This window comes from Misgurnus anguillicaudatus, chromosome 4 (genome assembly GCF_027580225.2).
Source record: "Misgurnus anguillicaudatus chromosome 4, ASM2758022v2, whole genome shotgun sequence".
In the NCBI taxonomy this organism is placed as follows: domain Eukaryota; kingdom Metazoa; phylum Chordata; class Actinopteri; order Cypriniformes; family Cobitidae; genus Misgurnus; species Misgurnus anguillicaudatus.
In genome coordinates, this window is record NC_073340.2 from 34,559,897 (window position 1) to 34,583,866 (window position 23,970).

At 37.6% G+C, this 23,970-nt stretch overlaps 2 protein-coding genes and 1 long non-coding RNA gene across 5 annotated transcripts in view; 1 reads left to right on the forward strand and 2 right to left on the reverse strand.

Annotated features, from left to right (window-relative positions):
* dock1 (dedicator of cytokinesis 1) overlaps window positions 1-23,970 on the reverse strand; it is a 333,542-nt gene that overhangs the window by 125,987 nt on the left and 183,585 nt on the right. The gene's annotated exons all lie outside the window — the stretch shown is intronic.
* LOC129443071 (uncharacterized) lies at window positions 5,204-11,647 on the reverse strand. Of its 2 annotated transcripts, none has more exons than XR_012369333.1 (6): window positions 10,405-11,647; window positions 8,568-9,923; window positions 8,106-8,224; window positions 7,327-7,406; window positions 6,581-7,063; window positions 5,204-6,470 (listed from the first exon to the last, which is right to left on the reverse strand). It is a non-coding gene; the product is annotated as an uncharacterized lncRNA (long non-coding RNA). The 2 variants fall into 2 exon arrangements; XR_012369332.1 differs by having other exon boundaries at window positions 8,106-8,258.
* Window positions 21,755-23,970, forward strand: part of LOC129421493 (inhibitory synaptic factor 2A) — a 45,252-nt gene continuing 43,036 nt past the window's right edge. Inside the window, exon 1 of the mRNA XM_055177083.2 lies at window positions 21,755-22,372. The gene's annotated coding sequence lies outside the window, so the exon portion shown is untranslated. The remainder of the gene's footprint in view (window positions 22,373-23,970) is intronic.

A 23,970-nucleotide genomic window follows, 5' to 3' on the forward strand; every position in this document is an offset into this window, starting at 1 on the left:
GTTACCTAAGGTAAGAAAACGCTACAAACTTTGTTTGTTCAACATCACCTAATATTTAGCATTTTCTCTCTAAAATGGCTTTTATGCCGAAAGGATTCATTATTAAATAAATATCTTGACTTTACAGATTCATCAGTCTTTTATCTTTTTAAAAAAAAAGGTGACCAATGTTTTTACACCTTATGTTACTAGATTTCTTAAAGCTGTATGGAGTACTTATGTAGCCTATTTACATCCGTGTGCGTCTCATTGTGACAATTATTGATAAACATCCCTGTCATCTGCCGTCCCGTCAAATTCCAATTTTTGTTTATTTTTCAACACGTTCAAGATCAAATGAGCAATAATAAAAGAGTATAACACGAAATCTTAAATGTTTTTTAGGGTCAGGAATTATTCCCCACCATTGAGGAGTTAACTCATCAATTAAGAGAAAACACTTTCCAGTTACAAGTTTTTCTGGCAATCTGTATTTCCGCTATTAACCACCAGATGGCGCTCTTACACATCTTATAAAACCCAGAAGTATTCCTTTAAAGCAAACAGCAAAAAAATACTTTGCTGCCCTAAATTTTTTTCAACTTGGACTTACAAGTCATTTCAACTTACTATTATTTATCTTGACTAGAGATGGGTTGTCACAACCTACAAAACTAAGCTGACTTTTCTCAACTATATTTTATAAGTTGTGACAACTCATCTCCTTTGCCATGACCCGTAAATCTGATCTGATTTATCAAACAATTTTAAGCCAGCAAATATTTCTCTACAGTGGCATGCCTCGATCATCGCTCCGAATCCGATCCCCATCAAAACTCCTTTAATGCAATTATCTCAGCTTTTTACTCAAAATTTGAATTTTTTTTATTTAATATAAAACTTATATCATGGCCTTGTGTTTGACTCGTGTGCCCTAGAACCTCAATGAAACCCCCTAGAGATCCCAAGAACACCATCCTTTACTAAATAATAAATACAAGCAATAAGTTGAGGTTTCATCAGATACTTGTTACTTAAATGGACCAGAATGTCTGCCAGGATTTTCCTATGAAACATCTCTTACAAAGACATTTTAATCACAATAATTATGTTTCACAGAAGAGCAAATCAATCCTGCAAGACTACAGTGAGACTCACAGAAGATCCAAAGACAAACTGCAGCGGTCACATCTCATTATTACATTAGAAGGAAATAGGGATGTTGACAGGTCAGGGTGATGGACTGATCATTGTGAGGAACAGAACTGGAGTGAGGGTGAAAAAGACAAACCAACCAAAACTGAATGAAACCATGAGTCAACACTGACTTCCAATCAGTCATAAACCAGCAGTTATTTACGTTTGAAAGACTGATGCACGGATATCAGATCTAGAGGTCTTCTCATGTCCAAAGAAATGTACCCGACCCAAAATTACTTTTTACCCGAACCCCACGTGCATAAATCTTTTTTTTTTTTTTAAGGAAAGACCCAACCTGAGACAAAGCAGAGAAAATTAGACCTAAGTCCGACCCGACCCAGTTTTTTTACCCGACTGTACACAAATGTAAACGCCAACGTGTGTATAGTCTGCATCCCAGCACGCACCAGCCAGCCAGAAAGAAACCTGGTTGGCCTCGCATCCAGTATGGTCTGCGGCTCCATGTATTTTTCTTTGTTATACGACGAAGACTTGAAACTTTTAGACCTGAACCCGCTCGGGTCTCGAGTCGGACCTTGGGTTTTCTAATCGTATAGTGGACCCATGAAGACATCTAATCAGATCGTACTTTTTTAGCTTTTGTAACCATGTCATTATTTCAGATTTTTGTCTTTCATTGGCAGATTCACGCTGTCTATTCTGCAAGCGGAAATCATGTGATTTAGTTTGAAACTTGAAGGCCACTGAACTGAGTCTTGGATGTCTTAACTCTTTCCCCGCCAGCGTTTTTAAAAAAAGTTGCCAGCCAGCACCATTTCTTTAAATATATAAACAAACAATATATCAGATGAAAGAACTGATCCTCTGCTTTCAAAAAAAAAAAAAAGTTTCATCCTACCTTCATTAGTTCTCTTGTAATCACCTCTCAAACATGGGTAGGTTTCTCCAAAAACACCCAATTTTGAGCAAAAGCTGAGATAATTCCATTTTTTTGAAGGACTTTTGATAGAGATCAGATGCAGAGCGATCTTTAAAACATACACAGAGTTCTTTCTCTTTCACGTGAAGCGCTACTTCCGGGTGGTATGGTGGACCTGGTGGATAATAGCGGTATTGCGGAAAGACGGAACATCTCGTCATTGGCGGGGAAGCGTTTTCTCTTAATTGACGAGATATCTCGTCAATGGCGGTAAAATAGTTAACAATAGAAAAAAAACTCTTACGTTCAAAAATCTCCATTATCCTGCACATTATCCAGTGATTGTTTAAATTTAGATTAGAGATCTCCCCACTTTCTCTCTACCTTGTTCAGTAGACGTGAAGCTTTAGATAGATAGATAGACAGACAGACAGACAGACAGACAGACAGACAGACAGACAGACAGACAGACAGACAGACAGACAGACAGACAGACAGACAGACAGACAGACAGACAGACAGACAGACAGACAGACAGACAGACAGATAGACAGAGCTGCTTCTAAGGTTCATATCTTTCCTTCATCCATGTTTTTCTCCTTGGGCCGTTGCTATGGAAACTGTTTTCTTAAGGAGGTTGATCAAATAAAAGTGAGAGAGAAAGAACGAGTTTCTGCTGAAGAGTTCCCCATGACTTCAGATGCAGAGAAATCCTTAGTGATGTCATTTATAACAGCCTGGATCTGATTCAATCCTGGACGTCTGGACAAATCACTGTTTACATAATGAGTGAAACACCAAACATGAATACAAATGAAACCTTTACATAACAGAGGGACTTGAATTCCCACACCACTTAGATAAAATAAAAGCATCGACTTATTGTGCATTATTATGAAATTATGTCTTGATAACACATACAGTACTGTACAGTTTTAGTAAATGATGGGGTGTTTGCCAAATTGAGTCTTCTTTCCTGTTTTACTACATCTTTCTGGAGTACATTAACATAATGATTACATCAAAGCATGTCTAAAAGCAAAAAATAACATTTTAGTTATGCAATATCTACCAGGCACACAATTTGTGCATACTGTATGATAGTATGATGTATTCTCAGTACAGATATGATCAGGATTCACTCTGTGTTTTTCTGTGGTCGGTGAAGATGTAGAAGCTTCTGAACATCAGTCACGTTTAAATTGGTTTAGTTCTGTGGCTTCAGGTCGACTTGCTTTTATTACAGCAGTGAAGCTTGTTCATTTACAGCTAAATCACACTAATTAAATAATGGCTCTGTCAGTTACAAATAGAGCTACAAAATCTCTGTCAGCTGAGAGAGAGAGAGAGAAAACCCACATGAAGAGAAATGAGGACACCGAAACATCTGGAGCTTCAGCATCTGTCTGATGATCAGATGTCTACTACAGCAGGAAAAGCCTGGAAAATTATCAAACGTCAAACACAAATCTGAATAAACGAGTGCTTCTGGAAATCTCGACACATGGTAGCCAATCATAACAGAAATCAGGTAGTTTGTTTAAAGGGTGAAAAATTATTATGCAAAACCAAATTAGAGTATTTTGCGAAAGTGACATAGCCAATATACTGTATGGTAACCATTTATTCCCATTTAGAGCTATTGTAAAAACATGGCGGTGCAAAATGGCGTCTTCCATGTAAGGCGACCTGGGGTGTATGTAGTAGGGTTGGGAACGGAAAACCAGTTTGTTCTGTTTTTTTTAAAGGAAACAAGAATTGTTACGTTTTAGATCTAGAAGCAGTTCCGATGCAATGCATGGGCAAAGCGCTGGGAGCTTTCACTTTAAATAGCCATATTTTATCTAATGAATATTAATTATGTTAAGCCACCGTTTACAGTCACACAACCAAATTTTCGCAGGTTACCACAGAAAACACTCGTGCTGCTGAGGTACGCTTTGTATACTTCGTGTTAAAGTATACAGATAGTGTTAAACATGTCTAAAAGAAAGTCAAAAAAAGGTATTTATTTCCAAAGGTATAGCGATGAAGCAGAGTATAACAAGTGTGAAAAAATGATATACTGCAAAGGCGACTGTACAAGCAATATGGCCAGGAAAGGTCTTGCTTTCTCCCAGAGATGTTATTTTTTTTCCGTTTAAAATATCTTGACAGTGATTAATAGACACAAATGGAATTGTTTAAGTCAGTTGTTCTCAAACTGGGGGCCGTGCCAGGGGGGCCCCAGTTTTATGACATTTTATAAAATAAATAATTTTTCATACATTTTGTGTAATTAAACCTAAAAAAAATTAGGCTACTACTAACAGCACTACTTTGTATACTTTAATATGTTTTGTCTAAATAAAATAATATGTTTTAGAACAAAATTGTCATACATTTTCTTTGGGGGGGGGCCGCGAAGGAATGCACCGCACCCAACGGGGGCTGCACGCTGAAAAAGTTTGAGAACCACTGGTTTAAGTAGAGTTTATTATTTTTTATTTATTATTTTATTATAATGGAATCGGAATCAGAAGCGGGAAAATTCCTTAGGATACAAAACCCTAGTACCAAACCCGGTACTTTTGGAGCACCAAGGACCACCGTGGAACTACCGAGGACCAATTCACATTAAATCAAAGGGTTCCAAGTTTCGGTACCTGAGAACGCATTATCGGCACTGCGCAGGCTGGTATAGAAAGCACGAGCAAGCAACGCTGTGACGTCAACCCTGCAACTTGCTCAAACTCTACTAACGCGCTGTTTTAGGGGTTATGTGTGTGCACATATCAGATGCATGTCCATGAAAAGCTTTAGAAAGGAAGCAAACTGCACTGGAATGGACAAATTTCTAAAAATCTTGTGATTATGCACTCTTAAAAAAAATGGTTCCATATCGAACCAGAAATGGTTCTATCACCCGCTTCATATATGGAACCCCCAAATGGTTCAATATAGAACCACTTTAATGGGTTCATTAAAAAGAACCCCAAATGGTTCTTTGAATCAAAGTCAGATGGTTCTATTTAGAACCATTAAAGGTTCTTTATTATTATGAGTAATTTATTATTGATAAGAAATTATAACCGATCTAGAAAATTATAAAAGTTTACTATTTATTAATTGTATTATACAGAAATATAAATCTATAAAAATTACTTAAAATCACATTTCTTTATTCTGTATTAGACAGCAAAACTTTAGTTTACATTTAAAATGTCTCATTACATTCAACCATTTAGTTATTTAATTATTTCCATTAAGCATTTTCACTTTTTAATAAACATACATACGTTTATATATAAATAATATATATAAATAAATTGCATCTCTGTATTAAACAGCTAAACTCTTAATTACACAATACATAAAAAATTTTGTTCAAGTTATTTCCCTTGCGCATAGACACTGTACAGTATATGCAGTACTAATTTTTAGTTACTTTTAAATGTGTCTGAAATGATGAAAAGAAATCACGGTAACACTTTACAATAAGGTTCATTAGTTAACATTAGTCAGCTACACTAGTCAACATGAACTAATAATGAACTGCACTTATACAGCCTTTATTAATCTTTGTTAATGTTAATTTCAACAATGACTTTATTAAAATCTTGTTAACATTAGTTAATGCACTCTGAACTAACATGAACAAGCAATTAAAGCTTAAATTTTTATTAACTAACATTAACAAAGATGAATAAATACTGTAACAAATGTATTGCTTATGGTTTGTTCAAGTTAGTTAATACATCAACCAATGTTAACTAATGAACCCCACTGCAAAGTGTTACCGAAATCACAATGCATTTAAAGACAATTCATGAACAATCTATTAAATAGAATGACAATTTACATAAGTTGATTGTACATTTGTTTTGTACAAGTATTAAAACTTAAGCATATATTTTATAAATTAAAGTCACTGTGTGCTTAACGGCAAAAGGGTATTGAACATTGAGGAGAAAAAAACGCAAACAGTTGTCACGGAGTGACTATGCGGGGCGGAACCAAAAGGAGAGTGAAGAGGTTCCGCCCGGACCGGTTTGTACAGACACCGGCACTTCCGGGTTCCCTGGGAATCCCCGCACTCGCTGATACAAGGCACAGCTGTGTGAGTGGAGGAGGATATAAAGAGAGAAGGTAGAAGTTACTGGAAGGGTCGATTTTCGGGCGAGTCAACTTCCGCCTTGGGCAGCACAATGAAGACCAGCCTCCGAAGAGTTCGCAGGCTCTGCTGATCCGGCAACCGCTAGGTAGCGGGCGGAAAGAGTGCGGGGCTGGTCCGGGCGAAAGGACGGTGTGGTTGTGTATAGGAAGTTACTTGTCAGAGTGAAGTTTGATCGCGTTGGATATACGCTGCAGATGCCGGCTGGGTTGTTAGTCCTTCAGGTGCTGAAATACGTAGTTCTGCTACGGCTAGGAGCTGTGGAGAGAGAAGAAACACTGTTCAACAGTCAAGTAAGAACCTCTTGAAACGGAAATACACAAAGCTTTCTTGAAGTGTTGTGCTGTGTCCTTGTCGTCCGTACTCACCTTAGGAGGGTCTTGGACCTTTGTGGATGCCATCAGGGGCCGCCGCGACGGTGTGTGCCCAACCCACCCAGATACGCTCTGTAGCGGTGTTCCAGCTGGAGTCACGTGGAAACCCCTCCAACGTCCCTGGACCCGTAATACTCCCCCTGAGGGCGAGAAGCGAGATTTTTAGATTCCCTTTCCCATTCCCCACTTTAGTTTTAAATAATTTAAATAAAGTTTCTATTTCTATATTTTACTTATCTCTGGTTTGTCTGGTCATTGGGGTGCTTTGGGACCTCCTCGAGGTGGAACTAGGAGGAGCGTGATCCGCGACAGGGGCGGTTCGCTTCTCCGACCTGTGACACAGTCATGCCACAGCCTATGATGTCAATGTCTTCCACATATTAAGTTCACATTGTCCATTATAAAGTTGATACTTTCAGATTTGAGAAGATCAGGAGAGCCGTTGAACACTATGGTTGGTGTGGGACCTTTGGGTTCCTGTAAAACAAACATTTCACCTTTTAAGTGCTTTTTACCAATTAACAGAAGCCATCAAATAGATTTAAAATTATCCCATAATAACACAAATAAAGTATGACAACTAGGCAAGCAACACTCACGAATCAACAAGACTCATAATAATTGATGTGTAGCTGTATGCTATTTAAGGGTAAACAGAGTAATATTTTTATATTTGCATTGAATGTTACTTTAAATAAAGTGCCTCAAATGCTAACTAAATTACAGAAGACTATACTTACCCTATTTATACAGTCAAGGAAGCTGGGATTTTCTTGAAATTATGCTTGCAATAACATAAGTGCAGCATTCCTCACCAGACCTACAAAGATACAAATTATTGTACATTAGGTACAGATATCAATTACAGGGACATTTTACTCAAAAAAGAAAACTCATTCACTCACTCGTTATTTCAAACATTCACAGCTTTCTTTCTTCAGCAGAACACTAACACAAAAAAGATTTTGAAGAATGTCTGTAACCGAACAACTCTGCTAGCAATTTAATGGACACAAAACCAATGCAGGTCAATGGGCACCATTGTTGTTCGATTACCATACTTTTTCAAAATTTCTTCTTTTGTGTTCTGCTGAAGAAAGTGACGACAATTTTAATTTGTGGGTAAACTTTAACTCTTTCTCAGCCAGCGTCTCTTAAAGGCGGAGTCCATGATGTTTGAAAGCCAATGTTGATATTTGAAATCACCTAAACAAACACGCCCCTACCCCAATAGAATCTGGACCTTCTGTTGATAGACCCGCCCCACACATACGCAACCCGGCATTTGATTTGATTGATTGGCTATAAGTGTGTTTTGGTAGTCGGCCCGTCTCCTTTCCAAACCGTTTTTCAAACATCGTGAACTCCGCCTTTAATTAACAAGTTTACTCTTCAATGGCAAGGAAAAAGTTTATACTAACATTATTTTCAAATTTTCACTTATACAATTTATAGGTGCTAGAACCTTTACATTGACTATGCAAATAAGGCTACTTTACACTGGACAGAGAACAAGCACCTTCTGTAGTTTCCTCTCCAATGAGATTGGCGTAGAGATGTTTTTACTTCCTTCTTTTGCACTCCTGATGATGTTTGGGGCCATTTTATTAAGAGATGTTTCCATGCTCTTCACCAAGTCTGTTCCAAACCACATTGTCATTCCATGCAGCATCTTAAAACACAAAATCTTTATATATCCACTTTCAGACAAACAAGTTCCTTAAAGTCTACATTAACTTGAGGTTGCAATTGACTAGTGATGTATTTTTAAAAACACAATGTTCAATGAAAAATAGTGTGAAATATACAGAATTTAAATTAAATCCTCAAACACTTTACAGTCTTTAATGCTAAATTCTAAATTAAATACATACAGTAAGAATTATCATTAAAGCTACAAAACACAGATTTCTTTTATTTTGCTCTTTGATGAACATTAGTGACAGAAGTCAGGTTTACAAGAACCTTTTAAGCACCTTACCTTTTTGCATCAATGGGGTTTATATTTTAAAGCCAGTGACGTGTCTGACCATTTATTAACCATGGTTATCTGTGAGGGAGAGGAAAAAAGCATATAAATTACACTTCACAAACCAAATACACATAAAAACCTGAACACGTTTGGTTTTTAAAACATTTGAATGTTAAATGTAAGTGTCTTAACAGCTACCATCACATTAATTAATTGTGTGCATCACAGAAAACATGCATATCTAGACGTGTTGCGGATACGAACGCTGCACTGCAGTCGTGCATTTATAATACAGACCAGCAGAAAGTTCATAAAGGCGGAGTCCATGATGTTTGAAAGCCAATGTTGATATTTGAAATCACTTAAACAAACACGCCCCTATCCCAATAGAATCTGGGGCCCGTACCATGAAAATGGTTAAACAAACTCAGGGTTACAGGATTAGTTTCAGGTTGACAAAACCAAGCCAATGTGCAGGCCTTGTTGGTAAAAGCTATTTTCATGGTACCCAAAACCCAGGATTTGCACAAACTAATCCTAAACAAAGCTGACTAACCAACTAAACCAGCTTCATGGTATAGGCCCCAGGACCTTCTGTTGATAGACCCGCCCCACACATACGCAACCCGGCATTTGATTTGATTTGATTGGCTATAAGTGTGTTTTGGTAGTCAGCCCGTCTCCTTTTCCAATGTGTTTTTCAAACATCGTGGACTCCGCCTTTAACTGTGGCCAGCAGTTTCCACTTTCCTTCAAGGTTTAGCTCCAACCCTGATAAAACACTCGTGAACAAGCGAAAAATACTCACGGAATATGTGTAAAACTGCGACAAACATTTACATATAATTTCCCTTCCACCGTCTTCCACCCGGTTCCTTTGACCACCCGCTTCATTGAAATAACACGCCTGTCTCGAATTTCGTCTCCTTACAACACAGCTGTCTTATTGTGCTTGGCAATTTAATTTAAAATGACAAAGAAATAAAGCAGGACTGTAACGTAATTCATTAAAACCAGGAACAAAATGTATTTAACAGAGCTTTTATAACTGACGGTTGACGAAGCCCGTCAGTGCTTTAACGTTACCAGCAGTTTTTTTTAACTGAGGTAAATATTATAAATGTAGCTTCTAGTATCACTATTTAGCACAAGACCTACTCTAACAAAATAAATATTAACTAATTATACTAAATATTTCAGTAATATCGTTTCAAAAATGTAGAAAGTTTACTTATCTCAGGGTACAAACAAGCAGAAATGCCGGTCTGGAGTCCGAACTCAGTTTGAAAAAATAACTGTCACGCCTCGAGGCTCATCTTCGCGTATGGTGGTGGTCTGGTCTGCCTTCTCCACATCATCACCGCTCTGGTTTAATAAACATAGGAATATAAACACACACACATACATAAATAACATGTTTAATATAATAAAGCTTGACGGTGAAAGATTGTATACCCTAAAATTGCCAAATTTCCCTCAGACATCACACATAATTGAATTAAACACTATTGGGCGGTTTTCTCGGACAGAACTTATCACTGACTAAAATACTGACATCTGTTAACATATGAGTGCTATTGTTTTGTCTCAAAATGCACGCCAGTATTGTATTTTATAAGGTTTGTTTGTAAAAATGTCCCAATTATAATTAAGACGGAGTCCTAAACCCTGTCCGGTATTATCTGAACTAAAATAGCTCCACTTTAACTCGGACAAATAACATAACACACACTTTAAGTCGGTCACATAACATAACACACCTTTATATAACTTATATGTTTACAAAAACGTCGAGTATTTGCCAATTAATATAGTCTAAAATTAACATTTATTTACAAACACTTACCTGACGTGACCTTGAGGAAACGGCTGATGACTTGTGTCGTTGTGGGAAACAGTGAGTGATTCCGGCTGTTACATGCGGAATGATCTCAGATGAAATGACCTGTGATTCAGATCCTTCCGAGTTAAGACATTTTAAATTAAAAACTCACGCATATACTGTACATACACACGCGCGCGCGAGCGGGTCGCGCGCACGCGCGCGCGCGCACACGGGTACACACACGGGCATATTTAGAAGTTTTATTTAAGATTGTTATGATATTGGGACTATTTCTCCACCCGCTCCTTCAGCTCTGAAGTTCAAATTCGCATGCAGTCCGGTTATAACAAATGTAAAAGATATGAAACATCACTCAACAGCAATATCATTGAAGTGCAATCCTAAAATATGATTTAAAACATAACCCTTTCATTGTTAAGTATGAGAAATTAAAATGAATTAAATCGCATGTTTAAACGCCACAGAGATATCAGAGCCAGCAGTCTGATGCGCTTGCCGAGGCAAGGCTGCGCTGGGCGGGGTGTGAGCGCTTAAGTATCTGTGATTTTCTGGAGCTCATATGGAGCTCATCTACGTCCGAAAGTGTCCGAGCACATTTTTAAATAGACGCTATCTTTATAAACCGACCGCATATTTAAACTTTAAGCACATACATTCACGCATGAACAACTCTTACAATTACATTTTGTGACCAAATAACAGTAATATTATGAGCATTTTGTTGTCAGGAAACATAGCTGTCATAAGTCCACATATTTACCTGATTTGTCTTAATTAGTTCAGTCAACACTAGCCATTCTGAATTTTGACTGGATTTGAAAATAACCATTCATTTAATATTTTAAACACAGATCTTCTCAACTAGCTCAAGCAAAACAATTGGTTTAAATTATATATTTTTGCCCGTCCAACATTTCATTAGTTGGATTTTTTACAGTGTACACTAAATATTAGTAGCCTATTTGTTGACTCTCTCTTTATTTGACCACAACCTATTGACACAAAAAGGTTTGTGAATGAGTTGTGTAGGTTTGTAAATGAGTTGTGTAGGTCTGCAATTATTGTGTAATCTTTAGTTTACACTTAAGTCACAAAACGTGAATTATAGAACCATTTTAATAAAAATGGTTCTTTGCCTTCCAAGGGTTCTATATGGAACCCGTTTTTTGGTAAAAGGTTCTATTGGCCAAGTATAGAACCCCACGGTTCTATATAGAACCTCAAGGAACCTTTTTTTTTTTAGAGTGTGCTGGCAAAACTATTAAGCTACCCTCTCCCTAAGTGGTAGTATCATTTGAGAAATTAAACGCGGGTGTAATTGTATATTGGATCTGCGCACTCTTAAAGGGACAGTACATGATGCTCTCTGTTTTTTAATGTTAATAAAAAAAATGTACAAATAAAATAAAAATGCTTACTCATTCACTTTATTAAGGGTTAATATATATTTGTATTATACAGTAAAGGACTATGCAGTATTATTTTATTTAGCTTCGGTACCTGAAAATTACATAGAACTACAAAGGAACATTTCTAAAAAGTTAAAATTAAAATGTTTATATTTATTTTTTCATAGCCGGACAGTACCGGTTAAAATGGGAACGGTACCCAACCCAAGTATGTAGATAAAAACTTCACATTCTTAGGTAATAAAAACATAATGGTTCAATATTTAAGGTCTTTATACACCACTGATAATATATTTGTCAAGAGATCTTCCTAAAATGATACACATTGCACCTTAAATATCTGAAGAACATTGAAGAGTTTTGTTGCAAAAGGAGATAACCACCGTTTTTTTTAATTGTTCAGAAATCTCGTTTTTTGGTTGTGCATTCCAATTAATTTCAATTCAACTGCAGTTGGTTTGTTTTGATTTAAACCTTTAAAACTTAAAAAAATACAGCTAAGTAGCACCATAAAACAAAATAATAACATGACAAAATAACAATAAACATGTTTTGAGAAAAATGTAAAAAAATGGATTTATCTCGTTTTGCAACAAAACTCTTCATTTCTAATTCAAAAAGTTTTTTTTTAAAGAAATGGTTCTTTTAAGAACCTTTGACTGAATGGTTTTGGGGAAAAATGGTCCTTCTGTCAGCGGCATCACTGTGAAGACCCTTTTGTAGCACCTTTATTTTTAACTCTTTCCCCGCCATTGACGAATTATTTCGTCAATTAAGAGAAAACTTTCACTGCCATGGATGCTTTTCTGATGAGTTTTTATGGTAATTTAATAATTGCATTTATTTCAGATTTTTGCTCAAAATGTGGTATTTTGAAGAAACCATATTTAAGAGGTTATAAAAAGAGAACAAATGGAGAAAGGAGGATTTATTTTCTGGAGGGCATTTTGTGAAACTTTTGTGAAAATCACAAAAAAAATCTGGTGGACAACTTTTTTAAAAAAAAGGCTGGTGGGGAATGAGTTAAGAGGGTACAGAGTGAGAATTCCCAATTTACATCTTTTAAAAAGTGCACTATAAAATCCTGACAACTAGAAGGAAACAAATAAGTACACAAACCTCAAGATTTAGTTTCAGATGCAAGTAAACTTGAGTTGTCTTTATCAACACCCCAGAAACACTCCAGCCAAAACCAATACAATGAATCAGACCTTCACTCGTGCACAGGTGTGAGATGGTGTTTTGCTTAACAACAACACCACACACAACAGTTCAACACACTGTCAAGCTATAATGGATTGTAATTTGTTTATATGCTGGAAGAAGTTCAACTTCTGATTACACTTCAGTTCTGGCATTTTTAGAGCTGCTATCTAAAATAAAAACAAATGTTTGAAGGTCTTCACCTATGAACGCTGCCTCATATTTACGACAATCTGTTGAGGCACTGTCTGAGTTTGGGACCATTTGTCATCCAACATGATGAGTGGGAAAAAGTTCAGTCACTTAGAAAAGTGAAAGCACATGCCGCACGAGAACCTTTAACCTGACACTAGGATTTTATTCATATATTGTTTGTGCAAGAACAGTTGGCAGGTACCTTCAAATATGAGACAACCACGATGAATAAGAAAAAACAGAAAATAACTTTAAAGGCAAGACAATATTCAATGTTCCTAAATGCATCAAACTCTTCTAAGCAACAGTAAGGGTGCGTTCACACCAGACGCGGAAGAGGCGGCAAGCGCGAGTGATTTACACGTTAAGGCAATGCAAAAACGCGAATAGGCATCCTGCAGGGCGGCAAACACAAATGGCGCAAAAGTCTGAACTTTGCTGGATTTTCACGCCACGTTAACTAATCAGAAGCTTGCTCAAGCAGTGACGTGATTACAGGAAGCAAGCAGAGGCAGAAAAACAACAATGGAGGACAATCATCATCACTACACGAGACATCTTTGTACTTTCACAATGATCTTGTTCTGAAGAAAGTGAGTGAAGAGGTTGAACAATCTGGTAAGTTTACTCAGTTTGAGCTATAGACAGTTTCATCCGACGCACGTGCAGTGACGCGATACGCGTCTAGTCCGAACTTCCGGTTTCAGGTTTTTTAATTGTCTGACTAGTTGCAAAACTGAACTCTTAAACAAATACTTTGTCGAAAATAACAAATGTTTTGATTTCCTAGGTAATCTACGTGTTGTTTTTTTGCTTGTTATATAAATAAATTACGTTTAAACTTCTTTGTCGTTATTTATTCTCAGCAGAGTTTACCGGAAGTTACGTGTTGACCACGAAAGCCGCTTGTTTATGTTGTTACTACTGAAACCGTCTATATAAGCTCCTCCCATGACGCAAATGTATGCGTGAATGGCTAGAATTTGACGCGCAAATAAAGCGAGTAAACTCAAAATGTTCAAGTGTTTAAATGCGTGCGAATAGCCCATTTTTACCGCCTCTTTCGCGTCTGGTGTGAACGCACAGTAATAGGTAAGTTGCATGATAACATGATCCTCAAAGTTTGAAATTGCAACTCTGCCTCCGTCTAAAATATTACTAAACGCAACCAGTGTTTCTTAAACAGCTCATGTTACACATCATTGCATGGGTATGTTTTCATGAAAACAACAGACTAATCTTGTCTGTCACTGAAAAGGCACAACACAACAATGGACATATGACATTTTTACAACTCATTTTTTAAGAACTCTCAGAGCAAAATTCAAGCCCTCAAAAGTCTCTTAAAATCACTGCTATCTGCAAGTTTTTATGTCAATTTTGTAGGTTTTCAAGTTTTTAGGTGCATATGATGCTTCTGTTGGAGTCCTTCTGCAAATCACCAGCAGAACGATTCAGAGAGATGCATTTCACATCAACAACCCATGCAGATCAATACAAACTATATTTCAATGACAGACATTTTTTCCATCATTCCTGTTGAATGTTCCAGCGTTGAGATGTCTGTAGACCGTATGATAATGACTGCTAATGGAGTTATAGTAGTATATCTATGTCAATATATTCATGCGTAGCCAACAGCAAAAAACAAAAGCATCTCTGAATATCTTTCAAGGATTTGACCCATCTTTGGTTCCTGGCACCTGTAGTGTGCCTTCCACGAGGTTGCTTGCCAATGCAATTGAAGCTTGCCAGATAAGGGACTGGTTTATTCAGTTTTGTTTGCAATATGCATCAGAATGGACTGCCATGGCTATTTGTTTGTCCATGCAAATCTGGCAGAATTAAAATCACGGAAAGAGCAACAGCTATTAAAATGGGAATACTAGAACGCAACACACTTCTGCACTGGATAGAAAGTGGATAAGAAATGATGAGCGGCTCGTGAAGGAGGGAATTGTTTTAAGCTTCTAATTAAATCAGCAGGGATGCGTTTTCAAAACCTCAGGAGACCTGATGTTTGTGAGAGAGAGATTCTCAACATATACTGAGCTCCTGGAGAGCTACAGAAATGATGTGCACACAAGAACGTTCCTATTTCAACTCACTGAACATTGAAATAACATCACAAAGTCATTTAACTTCATCTAATGCTGATTTTGATCTGAAGCCTGGTATCTTTGACGTATGAATTTTACACTGGTAAATATGATTTCTCACACAGACAACATCCAGCATTATTTGAAACCTCCACATATTGAGGTTCTCATGACAGATCAGTCATCATTACTAGTGATGATTCATGACTTGCTCATTCTATTTATTCACTACTTAAGCCCGATTTATAGTCGTAGGCTATCCGTAGCCTCTGCGTAGCTCTGCGTAGCTTGACGTGCACCTCGCAAAAATGTTAACAGCGTGTCAGTTCTACGCGGACCACAAGCACTGTGATTGGCCCACCAGAACCCCTCCCGTCAGGTAAAAAAAACTGCGTCATAGGTATTTCCGTTTGCGACGATGAAAACAAAGAATGGCCAAGTTGAGGAGTGATTTAACTCAAACTGCAACAAAAGTCGCTATTTATTTACTTCCATCATTGCTGGTCTTCTCAAATCATAAACAACAAGTTGCTGTTTCTTCTTTGTTTGTGGGTTAACTTGCCAAGCTTCTTCTTCTTTGACGGTCGTGCTGCTACTGTGGATGCGCGTCTGCGCGCGTGTTTGCACGTCGACGCGGAAAACGACGCAAAACTAAAAATGAAAACCGACGCGGAACCTACGCCGCCGTGGCTACGCCATAGGACCTACGCACAACTATAACGAGCCCTTAAGTCAAACCACAATGTAGTGTACAATGCAGTTAATGTATTGCAAACCTGTAGGTGACAGAAAAAACATACTTAGTCTCATTGCTTGGAGCTTTGGAGCAAGAGTTGACTAGCCCTGTTACACAAAACCCATTAGGGCTGAAAGGTCAAAAATAAAATTTTCTCTCAGATCTGTCCTTCTCTATATGCAAATGCATGCAAATTACGAACACAAGCTATTAAACTGTTGATTTAACAAAGTCTACCCGAATGCTCTGTGAAGCAGGAGTCTTAAAAATAACAGCTTGCTTCAGCAAGAACCCTCCTCTTTACAGGAATCACGTTTGGCTGTATATGGGTCTTGAGGTCCTTTGGAATAAAAATGTTTTATTGTTTCATAATAGGTTTTTTACAGTTCAGCACATTGGTTTCCGAGGTCTTTAAAGCAAGCGTACACAGGTGTTTTTTAAAGAACTAGACGAAAAACACTTTTACCGTGTTACCAAAAGATTGTACAAAAAACATCACAAAACTTTTTTACTTAATTCACTGGAAATATTTTTGTCATTTACTACGAAACAAAATTACACTGCAAGTCTTGATGCCCAATTCTGATTTGTTGAGTATATCAGAGTTATTTAGCATTTTTGTAGACATACTGACCCGAAACAGCTTAAACTACAGAGGAAGAAAAACTTACAAAATTATATAATGTATTATAATATAAAACTTTAGTATAATGGGGTGTACACACCAAATGTGAATTTAACGATTTGCGCGAGTAGATTATATACAAAGTCAATGCACAGACGCAAATAGATGGAAACTTGCAAAGGGTGATGTGAATTGCCACGAAACGCGTCTTCAAGCGAAAAATCAACACGAAGTTAAATCTCGCAGGTATTCTAGTGAAAAGAACGCAATGCTTTATATTTGGTGTGTACGCAGCATTACTCTAGCACCAAACTAACTAGTTATGCTAAAATGCAAGCGAAAAATTGACACGAAGTTAAATCTTGCGAGTAATCTAGTGCAAAGAACGCAATGCTTTATGTTTGGTGTGTACGCAGCATTACTCTAGCGCCAAACTAACTAGTTATGCTAAAATGCAAGCGAAAAATTGACACAAAGTTAAATCTCGCGAGTAATCTAGTGCAAAGAACGCAATGCTTTATGTTTGGTGTGTACGCAGCATTTCTCTAGCGCCAAACTAACTAGTTATGCTAAAATGCAAGCGAAAAATTGACACAAAGTTAAATCTCGCGAGTAATCTAGTGCAAAGAACGCAATGCATTATGTTTGGTGTGTACACAGCATTACTTTAGCGCCAAACTAACTAGTTATGCTAAATTGCAAGCGAAAAATTGACACGAAGTTAAATCTCGCTAGTAATCTAGTGCAAGCAATGCATGCTTTATATTTGGTGTGTATGCAGCATTGCTCTAGCGCCAAACTAACTAGTTATGCTAAAATGCAAGCGAAAAATTGACACGAAGTTAAATCTCGCGAGTAATCTAGTGCAAAGAACGCAATGTTTTATGTTTGGTGTGTATGCAGCATTACTCTAGCGCCAGACTAACTAGTTATGCTAAAATGCAAGCGAAAAATTGACACGAAGTTAAATCTTGCGAGTAATCTAGTGCAAAGAACGCAATGCTTTATGTTTGGTGTGTACGCAGCATTACTCTAGCGCCAAACTAACTAGTTATGCTAAAATGCAAGCGAAAAATTGACACAAAGTTAAATCTCGCGAGTAATCTAGTGCAAAGAACGCAATGCTTTATGTTTGGTGTGTACGCAGCATTTCTCTAGCGCCAAACTAACTAGTTATGCTAAAATGCAAGCGAAAAATTGACACAAAGTTAAATCTCGCGAGTAATCTAGTGCAAAGAACGCAATGCTTTATGTTTGGTGTGTATGCAGCATTACTCTAGCGCCAGACTAACTAGTTATGCTGAAATGCAAGCGAAACATTGACACGAAGTTAAATCTCGCAAGTAATCTAGTGCAAAGAACGAAATGCTTTACGTTGGTGTGTATGCAGCATTACTCTAGCGCCAGAATAACTAGTTATGCTAAAATGCAAGCGAAAAATTGACACGAAGTTAAATCTCGCAAGTGATCTAGTGCAAGCAATGCATGCTTTATATTTGGTGTGTACGCAGCATTACTCTAGCGCCAGAATAACTAGTTATGCTAAAATGCAAGCGAAAAATTGACACGAAGTTAAATCTCGCAAGTGATCTAGTGCAAGCAATGCATGCTTTATATTTGGTGTGTACAAAGCATTACTCTAGCGCCAAAATAGCTAGTTATGCTAAAATGCAAGCCCAAAATTGACACAATATTAAATCTCACGAATAATCTAGTGCAAAGAACGAAATGCTTTACGTTGGTGTGTACGCAGCATTACTCTAGTGCCAAAATAGCTAGTTATGCTAAAATGCAAGCCCAAAATTGACACAATATTAAATCTCACGAGTAATCTGGTGCAAAAAAACGCAATGCTTTATGTTTGGTGTGTACGCAGCATTACTCTAGCGCCAAACTAACTACAGTAGTTAAGCTAAAATGCAACCCTGATACCCAAGAATAATATTTAAATATAAATTGATCCCTGTTTAGCAGATTGTCATCATGTCTGTACCAAACACATCATAAAGGAAATACATTTGTTTTTATTTCAGCTTAAATAAATATAGAAACGTAAGAAATAAACAGACTTACAAAAGCACAAACAAAAGGACACAAAGCTTTTATACACCGACACAGCGAGAATCAACATGAAGGCTTTTCATCAAAGTAGCCTTTGTGAAGGCATACAAAAGTTCATATTGGGGGGCATTAATGTTTCTTTGTGATTTTGTACAACAGGGAGTAAGTGACTTATTAAGTGGATATTTAAATATGAAGGAAATGCAGACTGAAAGGTTCCTATAAAATACAAGCAGATTAACAGCCTCTTTCTTACAAAATAAAATAACAACCTCAAATCAATTCATGTCCATTTCATAATTGATTTGGCAAGCAGCCGTGTAATAAACAGGATCACGTAGCAGACAGGGCGACAAAGGAATATTTGTGATGTCGGGTTTTCTGGAGCGATAATGAGCGGCTATTTGCAAATTATACACTGTAAAAAATGTCTGTAGAAATTACAGTATTAATGGGTGTTACTGGCAACTAGCTGCCAGTAACTTACTGTAGATTTTACATTTATGTTATTTACTGGCAACATTTTGTTCAAAGTTAAATGAACATGAAACATTTTTGGACTTTATCTTTTACAGTAAGTTACTGGCAACCAGCTGCAAAATTACAGCAAATTTTTTAGAGTGTACTTGCATCAATCTTTTCAGATCAAATTCATGTACTCATTTACCCTCATGCCAACAAGATGACTAGAATTTAGAGAAGCACCAATTGACCGGCCTGGACCAATAGCGGCCATTTAGATTCTGAGCAGGTCCTTTTGTTGCCAGTTGTGCAAGCAATGACATCACTGCCACACGCACACTTGCAGTGAAAGCAGCGCCCGATCGTTATCCAATAGCAGCATTAATTTAATTCCGTACCCGGAAACGTGATCCATTTGACATAAAGACTGCGAGGAGAACCGCCCCCACAAAACGCGCCATAATTAGAAACCTTCAGACTGTGAACACAAATAAGACTTGCCTTTCAGCGTCTACGGAAACGAGTCGAAGTTGTGTTGGGTTTTTATTAATTTCTTCCCCGCGTCCGCACCGCATATGTTGATTTGATTTGACTCTGCTATAAATTACCAGCCATTTTCCAGAAATTTCATAAACTTTCTCAGTCCAACTCGGACGTCGCGTTTCCCAAAAAGTGGTTTAATCTCATGTCTTATCAGAAAAGTACAACCCGATTCCAGGGCAGTTTCACAATTGATATTTGGACATCTATCATTGAGCCTGACTGAGTTTACGAGAGCTTTATTTTGAGAAAGAAGATCCTAGAATTTAATGCAGTTTAAGTGAAAGTGCAATGTTTCAATTTATTTTATGATGAAAATAAAGTTTTTAAAGAAAGAAAAGTGGATTTTTGTTTGTATCTAAGCGTTAATTGTAGTTCTTAGTAAGAAAATCTGAATCTCAAAAATCGGTATCGGCGGGTCACACTTATAGAAAAATCGGAAATCAGCAACCGGTGAATTGAGAAAAGAGAATTGCAACCGGTGCATGTCTAATACATATTAGGGATGCACCGATACCACTTTTTCCATCTCCGATCCGATACCCAAATTCTAAGTATCGGTCGAAACCGATACCTGCCGATCCAATACTACTGTATTTTTCTTGAACAATTTAAATTGCGCGCGCGCACACACACACAATGTTAAAAGTGTATAGTGCTTTCTGCTACATCATTTTAAATGTAAAAACCAATAATTTAAAATTATTTACAAGTTACAAGAATATTAGTAATTATTAACCATGCAGTGTTTATTTTTGGTTATTTTGGGAATTATCAGGGTTCCCCCACCTTAGTTAACTTTAAATTCAAGGACCTTTTAAGGACTTTCCAGGTCCAATACCCCCAAATTCAAGGACTAAATGTGGGGACACATTTCAAGTGAGTGCAAGGTTACATTGTGTTCCCTTTTAAGATACATTGTTACAGTTCCCTTTCGAGGGAACTCGCGCTGCGTCACTGCAGTGACACTTTGGGGACGCCTCCAATGGTAAGTGCGTCTGAATGTGTTTATTAAATTCAACCAATGGTGAGGCTTAATGACAAAGACAGGGTGAAGCGGGAGCCAGGAAGTATATCGCTATCTGAAATATTGCCAAAGATGGCGTTACAGGGATGTAGGAAGTATGGCAAGAGAGACGCAGCGTCTCATTCCCTTCTCAGGGAACAACAGTTACATACGTAACCAGAGACGTTTTCATGTGTCAAACACAACTATGCAAAAAAGCATTTTGATATGAATCAACATTTGCATACAAAAGATATAAGCATTTAAGTTTAGCACGTGTGCTTAAATTTTTTTATGATACCATCCTACACTACACAGGGAATAATATGGATTTTTTTCCCAGAAAACTTCTTGGATAAAATAGATTCAAGCATTTTCAATGACCTGTATCTATGTATGCATATTTTCAAAAACTTCCCAGGGCCTTGAATTTTTACCCAGATTCGCACACTTTCAAGGATTTCAAAGACCCGTGGGAACCATCCCGGGTGAAGAATTCATGCGCCTAAATCATACTGTGCTTCCTGGGCGCAGCATTGATGCACTTGAAGCATCCTGACATGGGAATCCTCACTCCGCAAACTATGCAAAGTTAAGTTCATAACTGTTAAAACACAAAGAGAATACATGCATCGGAATTGCATCGGTCCTGTTAGTCCGATATCAAGCAAAAAAGGCCAGATCGGCCCTAATACCGATCCAAAATATCAAATCGGTGCATCCCTAATACATATATGACAAAAACACAACAAATCCAACTTACACACACATCTTTCATCACAATCCTTACTAAACTTTGGCTCTCGTGGAAAAACGTTGAATGCTTCCTCGTGTGGGTTTTAGCATCTGATAAATATATGCAAATGTCAATTTTAAACGTGCTGTTTGATAAAATGTCAAGAATGCATTTTTTGCAAATGCTAGACAAAGGGTAAAAATGCTGCATTTCATTTATATATCACAAAATAATTCCCATATTTACATGATTCTGTATTTTTGATAAATTTACTATTATGCCAAAATGTGGAGTGACAAACTTTTTTTAATAATTTCTTATTAAATCCTGCTATTCAAATGTTACTTAGCATCTGTTAAACATGTAAATCAGTAGGTCACCATCTGACATAGAGGATTTTCCTTTCAGTTCCCCTCCTCTCTCGCTCTCTCTCTCTCTCTGTCCACCCCGCCTCCTCTCTCTCTCTCCCTCTCTCGTCCCTCAGTTCTCAGAGTCGCTGGTTCAGGATGGATGTCTCGTGTGCGCACAAGCCATCACTGAGTGCCGGACTGCGCCGCATCCCGACGGCAACGTGTGCATGAGTGTGCGCGTGCATGCCCGTGTGCATGCGTGAGAGAGGAGAGTTGCGGGGGAGACGCGAGCGTGTGTGTGTGCGCGGGTGCGATCGGGGCAAATCTCTGTGGAATCTCCCACGCTGGATGTTTAACCATCACAGAAGGCTCGACTGACGGCACGTCTGCTCTCACGGACGAACTCCAGACATGGCAGACCCTCTCACCGGGCTGACATCTGTTCTCAAACCCTGACACAACCCTGCACCGCCGAGAGAGACGACATGAGCTGGTCATCTCTCCCTCCTCTTCATCACGATCCTCATCACTGATCTCTGTCTGGAGGTGAGTCGCTCGCTCGTTCAGCTCACGTCTTCACAGCACCTTTAACTTGGCAGGTTACTCGTATCTCATTGCATAACGTTAGATATAATCAACTGGAAGAGATTAATAATGCGGCAAAGTGAATAAAAACTAAAAGTAGATATTTAAAAGTTGATTTGAAAATGCTGTGAATTTGAGACGCTCATCCGAAGTTCATTTAATGTTATGATAATGTTTTCATTACAACCCACGCATGCAGAGCGAGAAAGACAGAGATGGGGAGGGTTTGCTGACAGCTGGATGATGGTAGCGTAAAACATAAGTTGAAAGCAAACAGAAGATTTAGTAACAGTTCTGGTTAACCAGGGACTAATTGAAAAGCTAACAAAGATTACAATCGTGTCATCATTTACCCACCGTCATCTTTTTTAGTCAGTTTTATCTATGAAACAAACAAAGATGTGCTGAAGAATGGACTGTGAGCTATATACATATAATGTATATTGTATAAATCACTGTATGTCATGCAATGAACCAATATGTAAGTTGCTATTTGCTGGAAATCTTCCCCTCCTAAACCTTCAATATATTATATTTAAGGATGCTGTTTGATATGCATCATGCCAGGATTTACATCGATGATAAAGTCAGAGAAGTTGAAAGCTATATGTATATGCTTTTAATTGTAAAAGCCGAACATCTACTGTTGAGTTAAACGGAAAAAAGCAAGTCATACGGCAATATATTTGGATGTAATAACAGCATGACTGTAAGTAAAAAACTTTTTCCTTTAAGAGAGTGTGTCAGTGGCTCAATTGTCCTGATAAAAACCCTTAAGAAAAAGCGTAAAGGTGTAACAGTGTGTTTGTGTGATCACGACTGTCTTCCCATTGGCTCTTAGCAAGCACGTCACCCTCATGCAAAATACACCCATCCCCAAATTACCTCACCATTCAAAGAGAGAGAGAGAGCAAGAGCAAAAGAGAGAAAGAGAGAGAGAATAAAGACTACCATGGTCTTTATTCATATACATATTCATACAAATGCGGTCACAAAAAGGTATCTTGCATTCAAATAAAAAATATTAGCATCAATTCGAGTAAAGAAAGCATTGAAATGACAGCGACATTCAGGCTGACGTTGACCCCACACAAAAGTTTGTGGAAAACCCGATGATCCGTGTTATACAGCATGAAGACATTTCAAAACGGCATCTTGCACTTCAATAGCAGCAAATAAATGTGACCTTTAACGTTAACGTCATCAGTGCACAATCACACATTTTAATAGGTGACGTACAAACATTACAGAGTCTTAAGTATGTTTCTCATTATCTCTCATCATTTGTCTTTGTTTACAATTTGAGGATTTGAATAAAGATTAGGTTAGAAAATGATTTTCAGACTTTTATTATTAAAATTAAACCATATTACAACCAAACACTTATGGGGCGGTTTTCTGGACAGGGATTAGACTAGTCCTAGACTAAAAAAAATGTAAGAGCTGTCCAAACTGAAAACAACTTGCATCTTAAAATACATCAGTGCCCTTTGTTGTGCCCCAAAATGCACACAAGTTATGTTTTTTATTAAGACATGTTTGTTAAAACTAGTTCTATA